This window comes from Ochotona princeps, chromosome 8 (assembly GCF_030435755.1).
Source record: "Ochotona princeps isolate mOchPri1 chromosome 8, mOchPri1.hap1, whole genome shotgun sequence".
NCBI lineage: Eukaryota > Metazoa > Chordata > Mammalia > Lagomorpha > Ochotonidae > Ochotona > Ochotona princeps.
The window spans coordinates 68,605,859-68,623,012 of record NC_080839.1 but is presented as its reverse complement, the minus strand read 5'-3'; the positions used below and the strand labels follow the sequence as shown (position 1 = coordinate 68,623,012).

Below are 17,154 nucleotides of genomic sequence, written 5' to 3'. Positions count from 1 at the left end.
TTTATTATTATTGGAAAGCCAGATATACGGAGAGGAGGAGAGACAGAGAGGAAGATCTTCCATCCAATGATTCACTCCCCAAGTGAGCCGCAACGGGCCAGTACGCGCCAATCCGATGCCGGGACCAGGAACCTCTTCCAGGTCTCCCACGCGGGTGCAGGGTCCCAAAGCTTTAGGCCGTCCTCGACTGCTTTCCCAGGCCACAAGCAGGGAGCTGGATGGGAAGTGGAGCTGCCGGGATTAGAACCGGCGTCCATATGGGATCCCGGGGCTTTCAAGGCGAGGACTTTAGCCACTAGGCCACGCCGCCGGTCCCCTAAATGGACTTTCACAACTGTGTTTGAGAGATATTGCTTAGTTTTCCTTCCTGGATATCTTTTAGTACCTTTTACTGTGGCAGGAAAGTGTTGGAGAACTGAAGCTTTCCATAATTTTATGGTTAAATCTCTGTGTTCCTGTGCTTTGTTCTCTAGGACATGAAGATCACAAGCGTTTTGTACTTTCCCCACTTCAGGTAAGAGAGGAATGATGGGAAGAGTTAGTGCAGGACAATGTGATAGTCGCTGAGATGAAGGTTTGGTATATGCAGATAAATGGAAGATTGTCTGTGTCCCCTTCTACAGCCTAAAGGTTTTGCCTGATGCCTTTCTGTAAAACAAACTCTCTGGTGTTCCTGGAGGTTGAAGCCCATGAACATGGGATGGGGTATTCCCCAAGGGACTGAGGTTCCCAGGGGTTTCTCACTCTAAGGTTAGTCCATATTCAGCTTTTAGCAGTTTGTTAAAACTTCCATTTAAATGTTCCTGTCACTTTATGACTCCAGTAATTTCTCTCTTAGGTAGGCGGATGTCAATACCTCTCTGGAATCTTGTTCTGGCTTCTGGAGTGGCTACATGCCCTGTGCCTTGGTTCCCTGATGTCCGTGAGAAACCGTTGACTTTCAGTTTTTTCATCAGGTACTACTGGGAATAATGGCTTTCAAGCTTTCTGTATATGGGGCTTATGCCTGAAGTGCCAATTTCATTCTTTACATTTGGGTACAGAGTTGTACTAACTCTGTTGGGAACATTCATCTTTTCTCATTGAATGTATTTTAGAGATTTATTTATTTATTTCAGGAGCAGAATGTCAGAGAGAGAGGATGGCCTATGGGCCTAACAGGAAACTAATTTTTAAAAAGATTTATTTATTTATTCGCAAGTCAGAGTTACAGTTAGAGAGGGAGCTCTTCTACCCTTGGTTCACTTCCCAGATACTGTAATGGCCAGGGATCAGCCAGGCCAAAGCCAGCAGGAAGGAGTTTTTTTCTGGGTTGTCCGCCGGGGTGGCAGGTGCCCAGGTACTTGGGCTATCTTGTCCTGCTTTTCCACACCATTAGCATGGATCTGGATCCGAAATTGAGCTGCTGGGATACAAACCGGCACCCATATGAGATGTTGGAATCACACGCAATGGCTTTACGTACTCTGCCAGTGTTGTTCCCATATTTGGGTACATTATAAATTGAAGAGAAGGAACTAGTGACTAGAAAGAATTTGATGTTAAAGGAAAGAAGGTGACAGCTGATGAAGAAAGGAATGGTTTAAATACAGATACTGATTTTGAGAGGGCTTAAGATGGTTAACTAGTTGGTTTTTTTTTTTTTTTTTTTGGTAGATTTTGAGAAAGAAATGGAGGATGTGACTATTTAGACCAACATATACACTAAAACTGTATGCTGAAAGCGAGAAACTGATGGAATCTGCTTGATGCTCTCAGCCCCTCTGTGGCGTATGAAACCAGGTAATTTATTGAATGGAACAAGTTCCAGGAGAGTGAAAGTTTAGAACAATTCTTAGGAAGACAATTTGGGGATGGGGGGTTAAAATACATCTTTATCATATGAAGTCTTTTTAATAAAAAATTTGAATATCTTTTTAACAGAAATAATTCTATTTACAAAAATATAAAAATTTTAGGTCTTTTAAATAGAAAGTTCTCAGTACCAAGATAACTTGAAATCAGACCAGAATGAAGCCAGAGGTGTAAATGATCTCTTATACCTTCTAAACAATTTGCCAAGGAATCCATGATGAATTCTGGTTAAGCATTATGGGAACCAGTCTGTGCTCAAAGGCCACTTAGGCATTGTTGTTTATCACCCCTGAATGTATCCTGAACACTTTGCTACCTCTGAAATGGATCGGTGAGGCAATGGTTTCTTTCCAGATATGTCCTGGGGCTAGTAAACCTGATATGAGCTTCAGAGGATGGTACGGTTCCTTCTCTAGGACATAGAAAGAAATCCCTGGAATATATTCTCTGAGTTAAAAATGGAATTTCAGCCTTAAAAATGAAATTGTGGTGCCAAGTGTGAGGACTGTTGGTTCTGCTGGTTAAGAAACTGAGGTCTCTTACTCACAGAGTACCTGGGTTTAAGTCCCTGCTCTGCTCCTAATTCCAGCTTCCTGCTAAAGTGGACCTCTGGAGGCATCAGGGAATGGCTTAGTTGGGTCACTATAATCCACAGTGGAGACCCTGATTAGGCATCCAACCCCCATCATTGGCCTAGCCCAGTCCTAACCATTACAGGCGTTTGTGGAGTGAACCACCAAATGGAAGACTTCTGCCTCTCCATTTATAAAATAAACTAATAAGAAATGAAATTCTAAACAGGTTACTTAACATCTGTTCAGTCAGAACCCAAAATCTGGACGGGTGACTTTCCTCTCTTCAGGACTTGCTTATGTGTGTGGAGGTGACATGGGATTGCAATGTGTATCTTTGCTTTCACTGTCCTGATTAATTTGTGGGAATCCTAAGCCCTCCAAGTGATAGTATTTAGGACTAGATGAGTTCATGAGGGTGGGCCCTTCATGATGGGATTTGTATCCTTGTGAAGAATAACATCATAGAGTCCATTCTCTCCCTCCCCATGCTCTCATAAGAAGTCTGGTAAACATAGTGTTAAGATGCAAGTCAGGAGGAGAACCTTGTCCAGACTTGACCATGCTGGCACCCCGGTCGTGACTTCAGCATCCACAACTGTCAGGAAATACACTTCTGTTGTTCAAGCCATCCAGTATATTTTCTGTGGTTAAGGTAACCTGAGCCGACTAAGACAGTACCAAGAAGGAAGGTATGTATCCCATGTCTGTGTCACCACTGGTGTGTTGGAAGCACATCATGTGTTGAGGTTCATAACCAGAGAGGAATTTTGCTTCAGGCTGAATCATAGCTTGAGTCTTAACCCAAGTTGACTTGGATGTGACTTTGGACTTTAGAATCAATGTCGTCGTAAGTTAAGACTCGTGGGGTGAGACGGAATATTTTGCATCTGAGGAAAACATGTCTTTTTGGGGTTGCGGGAAGGGTATTGAATGTCATGAACCGAATGTTTTGCCTTCTCCCCTCCTGAAGGTCATACATTAAAGTTAACTTTCAGGGAGATGGGTTTGGAGATGATGCCTTTGGGAGATAAAGTTAAGTGATTGTCAAGAACATGGGAACTTTATAAGAACATATACTTGATAGTTTCCTCTTTCTTCCCCCCCTCTGTGCATACATGCGCAAAAAGAAGTGAGGACACAGCGGACAGCTACAAAGAGGCTGCCAGCACATTCACTCTGGACTTTCCAGTCTCCACAATTGTGAGAAATATACTTTTTGAAAATTTTACTTCAAAGAGTTACAGAGAGGAAGAGGGAAAGACAATCAGAGTGAGGTCTTCCGTCATATTCACGATGGGTGAACTGAAGCTGGGAGCTGGGAGCTTGCTCTAGGTCTCCATGTGGGTGCAGGTACTCGGGGCCTTGGGCCATCCTCTCCTGCTTTCCCAGCCTATAAACAGGAAACTGCATTAGAATTGGAGCAACTGGTACTCAAACCAGCTTCCTATGAGATGCTGGTGCTGTAAGCTGGGGATTAGCTTGCTCTATCGCTTTGCTAACCTGGGAAATGCACTTTTTGTTTTTAATAAAGCATCCAGTCTATGATATTTTGTTGTGACACCACAAGCTCATGAAGCAGAAGGTAATATTAACTAAGTACTAACTGTATGCTGAGTACAGTTTAATCTTTATATAACACTAAGAGGTAAGTACCAATATTTCCTGCTTTCCAAAGAGGAATAAAAAGCTCAGTGTCATGCAGCTAGTGAGCAGGGCAGATGTACCAAGCCACTCTCACCAGCATCCCCAGCCCATAACCTACCTCAGTAACTAGCCTCCAGGCTTTCAAAAAATACTTCATAGGCCCTTCTTGCTGTAAGTTATTGACCTCATTGATTTTTTTTTCAAACTGATGTGTAAAAACGGTGACAATGTCTGAATTTGGTGCAAAATATTGGCTCTGAAGCTTCTTTGTGAGCATGTACATAGAAACACTGCCGTTTTAATTGCTGTGGCTTTTATTGTTGCATGTGCACCTCTCTTATATGTACTGTTTTTACTGAACTAACTGCTATGCTCCATGAAGCACAGTTAGATCGTAGCAAGACCACTACTGTTAAAAAAGACAACAGCTGGGGCTGCATTTGGCTTAGCAGATAAGACACCACCTGGGTTACCTTCATCCTATATTGGGGGCCCTGATTTTTTTTTTTAAAGATTTATTTTATTTTTATTACAAAGTCAGATATACTGAGAGGAGGAGAGACAGAGAGGAAGTGGAGCTGCCGGGACCAGAACCAGCGGCCATATGGGATCAAGGCGAGGACCTTAGCCAGTAGGCCACGCTGCCAAGCCCTGGGGGCCCTGATTTTGAGTCTTAGCTCCACATCTGGTTCTGGCTTCAAACCAGTGCATATCCTGGGAGGGACTTGTGTCGCTGCGGTTATATGGGAGCTCTGATGGAGTTCCAGTCTTCTAATTTCAGTGTAGCCCAGTCTCAAATTTTGTGGGCATTTGGCAAATGAACCCACCACAATGCCAGCCCCATGAGGAACCTTTTTGAGAAAGCTTGTAGGGGCAGGGAGCGGGGATGGTTCTGGGGTTACTGCTTTACTGCTCCTGTTGATCAGGTGGAGCTGACCTCAGAAGTGAGATTAGGGGCCTGAAACTGATTTGGAAGTGAGTGACATGTCCCTAAACATTGGCTGAATTTTTCCTTCTGAGTGGAGAACATGCAGTATTTACAACCCCACAAGATATGGATCTCAAAACACAAATCAAACAGTAGTATAACTGAAGTAATATGAGGATTCTTCAAAAATTCGTGGAAAATAGTTTCATGGAATATGTAGTTTAATACATAGAATTAAGGTGTAAGTTTATTTGCAAAAAAAAATTGAAACTCATGCATACACCGAGTACTCAAAAGGTTCTTAGAGTATTAGGAAAAAGCCGAAAAATTTAAAAATTTCACACAAAAATGAACTTATCTTTTAGTTCTTTATTTCTGCTGAGTTTTGACATGTCCTTCACATACACTAATGATAAGGCTGGGCCTGTTAGAATGGCTCTTCTTGTTTTCCCAAGGAGGAATGTGGCAGCATTAGCCCAAGGCAGTAGGGTCTTGCTAAGGCTCTTTAAAGGGTAATTGCCACTAAAGCAGGTGAAATATTAGCTCCACAGCTGGTACTTGCCTAACTTGCTATAGGAGTATGCTGGTTTCAGTGTTCTTTTTCTACTGTGTAAGCTTTTCCATTAGTAATGACAACCATGGCAATTCTCTTATAATCTCATACAGAACATGTTTGGACCTTAACATCGCTGTTTTCAGTAATAATCTTTACAACAAAAAAATCTAAACGTGACTGATGAAGGAAAGAACATTGCTGTGTGTGGTTTGCTTCTCATCTGGGAAGTTAAAGTCTTTGCTTGTATTTTTGATAGCTTTTCTTTTTATTACTTACATTAGGCATATTAACCAATTATTATTTATGTTATAAGTAGTCCTTGTGCCTTTTAGTTTTGTTTGATTTCTGGGTATTGTGCCATGCATAAAAGGTCTTCCTATTCCATGATTTTTTTTCATAAAAATAGTTATCTGGGGCTGGTGCTGTGGCATTACAGTACTAAGCTACCACTTTTGGCTCCAGTATCCCGTCTGGGCACTGGTTTGAGTCCTGGCTGCTCCACCTCTGGTTCAGCTCCCTCGTAATGTGCCTGGGAAAGCAGCAGAAGATTGTCCAAGTTCCTGGACCCCTATTACCGTGTGGGAGACTTGGAGGAAGCTCCTGGCTTCAGTGTGGCCCAGACCTAGCCATTGTAGACATCTGGGGAGTGAAGCCGATCAAAGATTCCTCTCTCTCTTCCCCTCTCTCCTTACCTCCCTCCATCCTACACAGGCGTGTGCGAACACACGCACATACACACGTTCTGTAAAATTTCATGGTTCAGTCTTTGAGGCTTTAATTTTTTGTTTGATGTGAGATTTGCTGTGTTTTCTTCTTTTTCAAGTGAAAGTTTTGATTGCAATCATTATTCCCTGTGAGATTTGGCATATTTTCCACTATCCGTTTTCCAAACAAATTTTTATTACAATTGTTGTTCCCCGCTTCATGAACTTGTTTAGGGTGGATGGGGAAGCAGTTGATACTTTCTTGGTTCTTGGATCATCAAGCCAATAAGAACTATGGAGGAGGGGGGGGGGAGGGAGAGGAGATGAAAGAAAGCACTGCACTAGCGGCAGGAGCTGAACCTGGGATTCTAAATCCTGGCATCCACTGCGTAATAGAGGCATCCGGTGGTTAGCAGGCTGAACACCTGCTCTTCTAGCAACTCCAAGATGAACATAGCAACTTCATAGGATTGGGGGTCATCTACTTTGAAGAGGAGAAGAGTTTGAAGAAGAAGGGTTGAGTGGATCTAAGGTAGACAAAGAATCATTCAGTGGTAGAGACTACTAACAATCCATCGACACATTTTATTCCCCACTATTTCTGAGCATACAGCAAGAGTGTATGTTGTACCTTTCTGAAAGTCGGGTGACTCGGTTCTTCACAGCAGGTGCTCATGCCAGGCTCCTTTGCGCGCCCCTCCCCTTTCTAATGAAGGCCAGAAGAGGCTGATGATCTTTCAGCAGATGTGGCCATGGGTTGAGAGGACTCTGGGTGCTTGAAAGACTGTATGGGGAGAGCTTTCTGCTGGCCAAAAACAACTGCCTTGGACTAACACTCTAGTTAGAAATCAGCTTCTTTGGTGTTAGGACAGGAACAAAGGGCAAGTTTGCTCTAGGTTTCTGTTAGACGTGGTGTATTAAGATAAGGCAGTTTCCTCCCATGCCTGACTTATCAAGGGAATTTACTGTGGCTTTAAGAAAGAATGAGTGTGCCTTGATCAACTATATAAACAACATCAGAAATTAAAAAACAAACAAACAAAAAAAGAATGTTACATTTTTTAAATTTTTTTTTAAAGATTTATTCATTTTATTACAGCCAGATATACAGAGAGGAGGAGAGACAGAGAGGAAGATCTTCCGTCCGATGATTCACTCCCCAAGTGAGCCGCAACGGGCTGATGCGCGCCGATCTGATGCCGGGAACCTGGAACCTCTTCCAGGTCTCCCACGCGGGTGCAGTGTCCCAATGCATTGGGCCGTCCTCAACTGCTTTCCCAGGCCACAAGCAGGGAGCTGGATGGGAAGTGGAGCTGCCGGGATTAGAACCGGCGTCCATATGGGATCCCGGGGCTTTCAAGGCGAGGACTTTAGCCGCTAGGCCACGCTGCCGGGCCCGAGTGTTACATTTTATTTAAATAATTTGTTTATCAAATATATCATATAGATCCTCCCTCTAAGTCTCCTAAATGATGTTACCATTATTATACCAGTAAAGTCCTTGCGATAGAACTACATTTAAATAAAATCAAGATTTAGTATTCTGTGAATGAATGCTGAATATGACTTTGTTGATAATTTTTGTAAAGACAATCACATTTACTTTAGTTTGAAGTTTTCCTTTTGATTTTATATTTGCCTGTTTTGATAAAGAACATATGCTAGATACCAGCTAAATTTGTTTAAAAGATGTATTTATTTTTACTGGAAACACAGATTTACAGAGATAAGGAGAGACAGAGAGAAAGATCTCCCATCTACTTGCTCATTCCCCAAGTGGCCACAATGGCTGGAGCTGAACTGATCCGAAACCAGGAGCTTTTTCTCGGTCTTGTATGTGGTTATTGGGTCCCAAATCTCTGTGCCATTCTCCACTGTTTTCCCAGCCCATAAGCAGGGAGCTGAACGGGAGGTGGAGCAGCTGGAACAAGAATTGGCACCCATATGGGATCCTGGTGTTTACAAGGGAAGGATTAGCCAACTGCACCATTATGCTGGATCCACAGTCTAAGTTTTGCAGCAGTTTCTCTGATCTTTAATAATTTGATAGGAGATCTCAGAGCCAGATGCCTTTATGATGGATACATATATATTTTTTTACTTTGTCTCTAATTTCCTTTATTGTTAAGGATATACTGTGTTCTCCATATCTTTTCAAGTCAGTTTCATTACTTTCATTTTCTTAATAATTCATTCTTTTAATTTGAATTGCAACATTTGTACTAGGTCCTTGAGTTTAATTCAAAATGTTTTCATGTAGTTGATTATATGCTATTTGAAAATATTGCTGTGCACAGTTCTCCCTGATTAGAATTTCTAATGGTAGATATATTTTCAGATTGTGAGTTTTGATGGAAATTTTTTTTTATCATTTTCTAAATTATGTATGTTTGCTTGACTTCATTTCTTCCTTACACATTCCTGGCATTTATTTTGCTGTCTTGACTGATGTTCTACTTTTTTGGTTTTTTTTTTGGTTTTGGTTAAATTAAAAGACATTTGGTGTCTGAAATTTGCTATAACCCTAAGTACTAACTATTGCTTTTGTAATATTTTCTAAATGTGTTGATTGATAAAATTCACAGAAGTCTCCTATAATAACTTAAAAGAGCGCCATCAGTTAAAGGTGAGCCTGTTCCCATTCATCCATAGATGTTGAAGGTGTTCCAAGCTGTCCTTTACTTTTTGCCACTCCTATCAGGTGAACTAATCAGGAACTAGGACAACTCCACGTTCCCGTATGACATATTTTCATTTTTTTAAAAGATGAATTTGTTTGAAAGGCAAAGTTGCAGAGAGAGAGATAGGGTTCGAGAGAGAGAAAGATATCTTTCATCCTTTGGTCCATTCCCAAAATGGTCACAACGGCCAGCGCAGGGTCAGGCCAAAGCCAGCAGCCAGAGGTCCTTCCTAGTGTCCCACATGTGTTCAGGGGCCCAAGCACTTGAGCCATATTCTGCTGCTTTCTCAGGTACATTAGCAGGTGGCTGGATGGGATGTGGAGCAGCTGGGACTCAAACTGGAGCCCATATAGGGTGCCAATGTTGCAGGCAGTGGCTTAACTTACGATGCCACACTCTGGCCCTTGTATATACATTTTTATACGCTGGGTATTCATCTCTTAGGATACTATTACATTTAATTCTGCTCTACATGAATAACAGGTTATAAAATAGACTCCAGCAACGATTATTATTTATGACATTTGGCAACTATCTGAACCTCTGTGTTTCAGTTTCGTTAAATGTAAAGTGAGGTTAATCATAGCACCACTCCCACAGGGTTTTTTCCAAGAGTTAAACATTTATAATGTAATATACTTATTACAGTTCAGATGATATTGTTAGTGCCATATAAGTTAAGTGTTTTTAATTATAATTTAGGAGCAAGCACCACTGTTTTCATGGGAAACTATATTGCTGAATTTGCTTTCATAATTTAAGTGTTCTTCATGTAAAATAGACATTATATAGATCGTCATTGTCGTTTCTCAAAGTCACCCAAGTCAGTGTAATATCTCCTCACATGAGCATCTTACGAAGGGCAAAATAATTGTCCAAATTCTCAGGGCAGTGATTGCCAGAACTTGGCCCTGGATCCACATCTGTCTGCCATTCAATGCGTACTTTTTCACTGTTGAGCTCAGCGTGATAGTACCGCTGTTTATGGAGGTTGCCCCCAAATAATTTCCTTTTGCCATCACCTTCCTTGGCACACTTAAAGTGCTACCATCCTGAGTGTTAATGACGTTAATGATTTGCTGCACCTTAGCTTACCCCAGGTACTTTGTTAATCGATACCCAGCTGTTGGATTATCCCTTGCAGTTCCCAGTTTGAAACAGGTGTTTAAGATAGCCTGTCTCCAGTTTTCTCAGAAAGCATCCTGGGAAACATCTTGGTATGAAGGCAGCACAAAATATAAAACACTAACTATTCAATATTGCAGAAGGCTCCTAGGGTTACAGTTGTAAGGGAAGGAAATGACCACCTTCCAAGGTAGTGAAAGTGAGGCATTGCTAAAAAGTTCTTTTTGGATCCATCAGAAACTCAGGCTCAATGTATGTTTGTATATCCACGAAGCAAGCTTTTAAAAAATTTTTATATTTATTTATTAGAGGCAGTTATACAGTGAGAAAAAGAAACAGAATGAGAAAGACAGACATTATCTATCCACTGGTTCATGTCCCCAGTGTCTGCAATGGCCAGCACTAGCCCAGGTTGAAGATAGGAATCTGGAGCTTCTTCTGGGTCTCCCATAAGGGTGCCAGGACCCAAGCTCTGGGCCATCCTCTGCTGCTGTCCCAGGCACCAGCAGGGAGCTGGACGGGAAGGAGTGCAGCTTGAACTGGTTCGCCTATAGGATGTCTGCTCTGTGGATGGTAGCTTTACCTGCTATTGCACCATGTTGGCCCACCTCAATACAGTATGCTCATTGTCCCCTCTTACCTCTCATAGTAGATTTACATCACAAAGTAGTTATCTATTATTGTGGTGTATTTTATGTATTTGTTTAGTTTCCTCACCAAAGTGGTAACTCCCAGATCTCTGCTTTTTTCATCTGTATCCTCCATATCTTCCGTCATGTGGGAACTCTGTAGCATATTTTCTTTGTAAATTGTGATTAAAATATGCATAACATCAAATCCATGATTTGAACCATTTTTAAGTTACAGTTCAGTGGTAGTAAACACATTCAGTGTTGTGTAATCATCACCACCATTCATCGCTGGCACTCTTACATCAAATTCAAAGTCTTTGCATTCAACAGTAAGTCCCCATTCCTATCTACCACCAGCTCCTAGCAAACACCATTGTACTCAGGACAACTTCTGTGCATACACAAGGCTAGAAAATCATGCAATCTTTGTCTTTTTAAGTCTGGCTTATTTATTTTAGCTACTCTCATGAAAGATTATGTGCACTTTAGCATGTGTCAGAATTTCATTCATTTTTAAGGCTGAATGATCTTTTGCCTATATATCTATGCTTTTTTATTGATCCCTGAGTCATCAATGGACATCTGGGTATTTCTACATATGGGTTGACATGAAAATGTGAATATTGATGTTCAAGTATCTGTTGAGTCCCTGTTCTCAGTTCTTTTGGATATATAACCAGAAGTGGAATTTCTGAATGATTCAGTAAATCTGTTTTCAATTTGTAAATATTGTATGACCTTTTCACAGTTTATTTATTTGAAGGGGGGGTGGAGGCCGAGAGAGAGAGACAGAGACAGAGAGAGAGAGAGAACTTCCATGCTTCCATGCACTGGTTCACTTCCCAAATAACTTCCAGGAGCGAGGACCTCCATGTGAGCTTTCCATGCAGGTAGTAATTCATACATTATTACACATATCATAAATAGTATATATACATTATATAATAAACATATATTTATATAAAATCAAATATATATATTTAATAGAGATTATAGATAAACTTGTATTATATAATACATGTTTTATATGTAATATAAATATTGTATATATGCATATATAATAAATATATCCATGTCTATCATTTGCTTCCTCCAAGAGTGGGCATTAGAAGGAAGCTAGATCAGAAGTTGGACCAGGACTCAAGCCCAAGTACTCAAATATGGGAGGCAGGTGCCTCAAGCAGTAGTTTGAGCAGCTGTGCCACAACATATGCTTCTATATTTATTTTTTGCGGAACCATGATACTATTTTCCAGCTATTTCACATTCCCACCAGCAATGCATAAAGATTCTAATATCTCCAAATTGCACTTGTAATTTTGTCAGCATTCTTGTGATTTAACACTCATGACAATAAATGATTATTAATATATCTAGTATATGCATTATGCATGACAGGTTTTTTTTGCATACTTTATTCAGTTTTTAATTTGTGAAAGTCTTTAAGTACCATATCATGATCACAAAAGAAGAAATTGAAGTTTGGAGATATTTTATCACTTGTCCAATATTGCAGAGCTAATTTAGGAAAACCTAAACCATGTCTTAACCCTGATTCCTGTTGGTCACAGAATTAAGCAATCTGTTCTACAAGATTGTTACTTGCATGCTCTGTTCACTCTGAGTTATAGAGAAGGGCTGTTCACCATTGAGAAGACTCCTGGAAAGGAGAACTATTGTTCTCCCCTCTTTTCCAAAGTATTAAATAAAATAAATGGCCAAACAAGTAGCAGGGCGCATTTAGATTAAATATTAACTGGATACTTGGTGTGCATAAGACACTGCAAAGGACTGTCAAAGGATGCTTGGACATAATTCAAGTCTTGAAAAAGCTAATGCTTGAATTCCACCCAAGTGCATGTCTGAGGGTAGTTTATCCATCTTTCGAAAGCAAAGGACAGACTGCATGTCTTTATTCAGTTTTTCCCCCCACTTTTCTGATTTTACCCCAGAGTCTACCAAGCAGAACTGCACTGTTTGGAATTCTCATTTGTTGGGGTTTGCAGATGGATGTTACTTCCTCAGTCCCTTCACTCTTGATCTCTAAGGAATGCAGACACCATGCTGCATTCTGTAGCACACCCTGGGAATTGAGCAAGCCTGTGGAGGCAGGTCCTAGGTGACCCAACACAGCAATGGTAAAATCTCTATGCCATTGTTGAATTGCTTTTATTCTTTTTGAATAAGGAGTTTCTGTTTTGGCTTGAGATTAAAGTTTGAGGTGTCAGGGCCCAAACCTTGTGAGTTACCAGTGCTGTTCTGGTGGTAAGGCAAATTGTGGTAACACAGCACTGAAAAGAGAGGCACGCGGTGGGCAACTAAGTGACCTAGACATTTGTTTAGATATGCCACTGATATACTGGACAGTCTTTAGGGTGTCTCACTGACACCAGGCTGTCCCTACCCTTCGCTGCAGAACTGTGACTGTACTCCTTTGGTGGCTCTGGAAGCAAGACCGGGAGTGCTGCCTCAGTTGGCACATATGTCTAATATCCTGTAACTTCTTCACTCACAACACTGGAGAGCTGAAGACGGAACCTTTTTTGAAAAGTCATGTACATTTCCCAGCACGTCAAAGACTCTTTCAGGAGAATGCTGCAATTAAGGGAAAATTCTTCTAGGAAACATTTATGAAATGCTTGCTGAGACATGAAGGCAGTGTGCTATGTAAACAAAAGTGTAATCAAAAAAGTGAGTCATGTATACCTGAAAAAAAATTCAAAATCGAATTATTGAGAAAAAAAGGCACTGCCTCTCACTCATGCTGTCTTTCTTTTTCTTTGGGGTTGTGTTACCAGTGGCCCTAATTTCTTAGCAACATAAATGGCCAATGAACACGTGGGCTTAGTGGGCAGTCGCTGAAGCATGCTGTCAGTACCCCAGCTTTGCCACGAGGCCAGCAGTGTTGACCTGGACTGGTACTCACACTTCCTGCCCGACACAGGACAGTCTGCCGAATCACGCAGCACACAGTGTGGTTCTGGGAAAATTCTCAGTGATGATTTTGTCCAACCCTGTCTTTGTTTAGTTGAGGAAACTCAAGCTACCAGAGATGACTTTTTTTTTTTCTTTAAAAATTTCACGGTTGGACTTTAAAGAAAGCAATGAGCAAACACTGAGAAAGTCAGGAGTCAACGCATCCATTCCAGACCCAAGCAGCAATCATTTCAAAGTAGAGCTGCCCTGGAAATTCCTTGAAGTCCTGCGGAGCTTCCTCCCATGCCACCTCAACTCCAAAGCAGCTGTTGTTTTAGTGAATGTGCAGAGGCAGGTCAACAGAACCTGGCCGGACACTTTGCTGATCCTCATTGCCAGAACTCCCTTGTATCCCCAGGAAACTCCACACTCTTTGAGAAAACACCCTTCACAGATCTACCTTTTTCCATCTTTTTCTGTTGGCAGCCATGCTTAGTGTTGGATCAGCGAAAATCCACACACCTGAATCATTCTTGTTTGTTTCCTGCTTGATTACTCACTCCCAATTTTAATTGCCGGAATGTGAATGTCTGGAAGAAGCACTCAGGGGTGATCCCACAGTCTCCGGAACCCCTCCCCTGGCTGTGGGCAGTGCCCTGCAAGCGTCTGGCCAATTAGACTGCAGGGTTACTCACCCTGCCAGAACTTCCTAGAGAATGTTCAGCACATGCTCATGGAGCCGGGTTAATTTCACAATTTTTCACACCCTATTGTAATATATGGCCCAACTCAAGCAAAGTCCCTGTCCAAGCATGCTTGCATTTTTTAAAAATCAATTGCAAAATTTGGGATCAAAAAATCCAAAGTAGAAATCCACATCTTTTTTTGTTCTATAAGCTTTGATGCATTGATTTAATCTTTAATCACAAAAGGGCATGGTGAATGAGATGTATTGTGGGGTTATGAAAAATAGTATAATTTTTTACACATTAAGAACATCCTACAATGAAACTGTAGTATAAGCGTGAATCAGAAAAATTGTTTTGAAGAATTTCACCAGGTACAGTGGGGATTGCTGGTTTCTGTAATATTGAATTTTTGAGTCTCTCCTGTCAACTGGCTCAGCTCAGCAAGGAAGTAAAACGCCGCTTGTATGACTTTCTGGGTCACTGCTGCTTTGAGATTTTCTGTCTCCATGAAAAATCTAAACCCGACATCATTGGAAGTGGATTCACCAGGACTAGGGGATGATTTTGACACTAATGTTATTATTTGCAGCTCCAGATTTGAAGCTAAAACTCTGAGAAACCAAGAGCTGAGGAAGAAGGCAGGCTCCTCCCAGACACAGGTGGATGACGTCAACACTCGACTTTCTGCCTCTTCAGTGTTTTTCCCTCTGTGACTAAACTGCTCTTTGTTCTGTGTTCCAGAGTCAGAGGCATCCTTGCCACGCGGCACACGGGTTTATAACTGAGGTCAAAGGTTTCAACCAATACTGATTCCTTTAAACTGAAGTCCACCTATGTGCATTGCCAGAAGTTTAGAACTGTGCATTGCTGTCTGCAGCTCCCTCACCCCAGGAGCCTCCGGAGCAGGGATCCAGGAATTTCCAAGGGAATTCTCCTGGCTCTGCTGGTGGCGCCTGTTTCTAAATGCCTGGTGCTGCTTGTTGTCTCTGGGACACCCCAGGGATTTATTTACCCCTCTTTGTTCAAATGGAGATAGTGTTTGCACTGTCACAGGAAGTCCAGGAATAAGAAATCTGGGGTCAGGATTCCTCAGTTGGTGTAAATGGAAAGACCAGAAACCAAAGGTTTGTTACAAACATACTTCCTGTCGAAACAATCTGTTTTGCTGTTGTAACTGAAAAGTTCTTAATGAAGGAGAATGAGTTAAAAGCAAATGGTTATTTGTGTGCTGGTGTGCTCAAACACACACATGCAAAACAGTTCTGGAGATATGGAAGAAGGGAAGGACAGCAAATCTGGGATATTGGTACATGATCTGAGACACAAATCAGTTTTCAATGGCAGAAGAGAGGAACTCACACCCCTCCCTTCTGAAGAAAGGTAATGGGGAAGTTATATGAATTCTATCAGGGTGCCACTCAGCAATCTGCCACCTGGGGGAGTTTAGAAATATGATGTGCATGTGACAATACTGACTGAAAATTATTTCACCTTGGGCCGTCACCATGGTATAAGACTGTCTCTGCCTACAGTGTTGGCATTCCATATGGGTAGTTCCAGCTGCTCCATTTCCAATCCTGCTCCCTGCTAATGGCCTGGGAAAGCAGCAGAGAATGGCCCAAATGTCTGGGCCTTTGCACCCCGTGGGAGACCTGGAAGTAGCTCCTGTCTCCTGACGTTTGCCTGGTCCAGCTCTAGCCATTGCGACCATGTAGTGCGTGAGCCAGCAGATGGACGATCTCTCTGTCTCTGCATCTCTCTCAGTTGTAACTCTGCCTTTCAGATAAAAAATTACAGGATGTCCATTTTTGGAGCCCAGCCCAAATACTGTTAGGAAAGCAGTATCCTAATAGAGTCTGATTCCATAAGGATTTGCAGGATTCTTCAGATAAGCTGTTAACTTTTGAATTTCTTAGTCTAGGAAGGAGCCAACTAGCCTATGGAACAGGTGAAATTGAAACCCATCAGAGAAGGGATGCTAAGACACTCTGATTAGAAGACCTATGAAACTACAAACCACATAAGTGACAATCGCATGTCTCAATTCCTGGGAAGTTCATCATCTGCGGGGGGGGGGGGGGCGGAGTGGCGAAGCAGGTAAGAAAAATAGCAACCTCCGGAGTAGAAACTGAAGTACTGTTTTAAAGCTATGTCTAGGGTGTCAGAACCCTGAAAATGAGTGTCATCCATTCAGTGCGGGTGTTGGGTAATGGGCAGGCAAAGTCACTCTGCCTGGGGTTAAGAGATTCAGCTCAGTACAGCTGATGTATTGTGTCTAGTAGATAATGCTGGTCTTCCAAATGAATCACATTCGTTCTAGAACCAGGCAAAATGGTGTAACTGTTCTCCCAAGGGTTCTGTGAATCCATCTGCATCCTCGATGAACGGAAGAAAGCAGGCAATTGATTGCCGCTCAGACACAGGGCTGTGGTTATAGATATATGGTTCACTCACTGTCTTTGTGCTGAATTAATGTTCTTCCTTACCCACTTTTCTTCAACACTCCAGTTCCTTCAAATCTTCTAAAGGTGGCCCCGACTTCTCTTCATAAAATTCTGTTAACTAACCTCTATCATCCCACTTAAACTATTTTAACTTCATGAGACATTATTTCTGTTGCAATATCGATGCATACATGTTTATACAGAGTAACTTTTCGGGGCAGGTGCCATTGGTTAGGCAGTTAAGCTGCCCGTTAGGATCCATTCATTCCATATGGCTGTTTTATGTACCAGTTGCCTCACTTCCAATCCAGCTCCTTGCTAATTACTTAGGAGAACAGTGGAGGAAGGTTTTTGGGTCCCTGCACCCAAGTAGACGAAGACTCAGAAGTGCCTGGCTTCTGGCTTC

General features: G+C 41.8%; 1 long non-coding RNA gene across 1 annotated transcript; it reads left to right on the top strand.

The window, feature by feature from the left end:
• The first annotated feature begins 2,941 nt into the window (after nt 1-2,941).
• On the top strand, nt 2,942-16,312 carry LOC131480957 (uncharacterized). Its single transcript, XR_009245916.1, has 3 exons — nt 2,942-3,118; nt 14,894-14,963; nt 16,226-16,312. It is a non-coding gene; the product is annotated as an uncharacterized LOC131480957 (long non-coding RNA).
• The last annotated feature ends 842 nt before the right edge of the window (nt 16,313-17,154 follow it).